The following is a 1,167-nucleotide window of genomic DNA, read 5'->3' on the forward strand; positions in this document are numbered from 1 at the left end:
ACATTTTAAATACCTAAATTACTCATTTAATAAACTTTGGCTTTTAAGAATTTTTACTTCAAAATATTTCTTTAATGTTTGTAATTTCAATTTATCCTTATTCTAGATCAAATAGGTGTCATAGCCTCGCATTTGGTGCATGCCTGTAATCCCAGTACTCAAAAGGCTGAGGCAAAAAGACCATCTGAGTTTGAGGCCAGCCTGGCCTGCACAGTGGGTTTAAGACCTGCTTAAACTACACATTGAGATCCGATCTCAATAAATAAATAAATACAAAATACCTGTCATTATGGACCTTTTTACATAGTTTTTTTCAATGTCCCCATTCCTAGTGATACATCTCATAATGAATTACTTACGATTACACAATCAAGAAAACAAAATATCTACTTCCTTTCTTGTTCTGTCTCTCTTTCCATCTCAATTTTTGCCTCTAACAAATTGTCACTAAAAGATTAGCAGAACAAAATGGAGATGCAATTCTGAATTTATACTGAAACATACCAGGATTTCAATTTGTTGGAAATATAATATTATTTTTAATGAAACAAATTTTATTTAAGAAACTTTACATGCAATTTCTTCAATATTCATTAAGGTCAACTTAATGAGGTTCTTTGTCATCCAGATAATCCCTTATAAATGCACTTAATCCAGTTTTCTCATCTGTCCATGATTTCCTTTGATCTCCACCTGAATTAGAGACAAACAATGATAACTTCAAAACTTCTGGAATCTTAGGTCCAAATTTCTTCCAGCAATTTACTTTAAGAGTATTGAAGTCAGATAATAGAATGTATTGATATTTTGGCACACAATTAAAATTCTATATCATTCCTCAATCTTGCATTTGTAATATTCAGTCAACTTTTCATTACTCTTGAGAAAAATGTTACAGACTAAATTGTCATTGCTGAAGTACATTTACTGGGAGGGAAACACTTACTGTGTCTCACTTTAGCCACATTTATCAATCATGGACACCCACCGCTCGTGACCATTCTTATCTAGGGTGAGACTCTTGAATTCATATAAGGACTGCAAAAACAGTTTCTTACCCTGTTAAAATACTAAGGTTTAGAGAGTAAAATTGTTTTACTTATTTTTCTCATGGCTGAGACATAATACATGACATCCACAAGGTAGAGGAGAAAATTTATTTTGGCC

At 32.1% G+C, this 1,167-nt stretch overlaps 1 non-coding gene across 1 annotated transcript; it reads right to left on the reverse strand.

The window, feature by feature from the left end:
* Positions 1-887: 887 nt before the first annotated feature.
* Positions 888-1,020, reverse strand: LOC111817681. Its single transcript, XR_002821819.1, has one exon. It is a non-coding gene; the product is annotated as a small nucleolar RNA SNORA1 (small nucleolar RNA).
* Positions 1,021-1,167: the final 147 nt, after the last annotated feature.

The sequence above is a fragment of the Octodon degus genome, unplaced genomic scaffold (assembly GCF_000260255.1).
Source record: "Octodon degus isolate 3935 unplaced genomic scaffold, OctDeg1.0 scaffold00066, whole genome shotgun sequence".
NCBI classification, from domain to species: Eukaryota; Metazoa; Chordata; class Mammalia; order Rodentia; family Octodontidae; genus Octodon; species Octodon degus.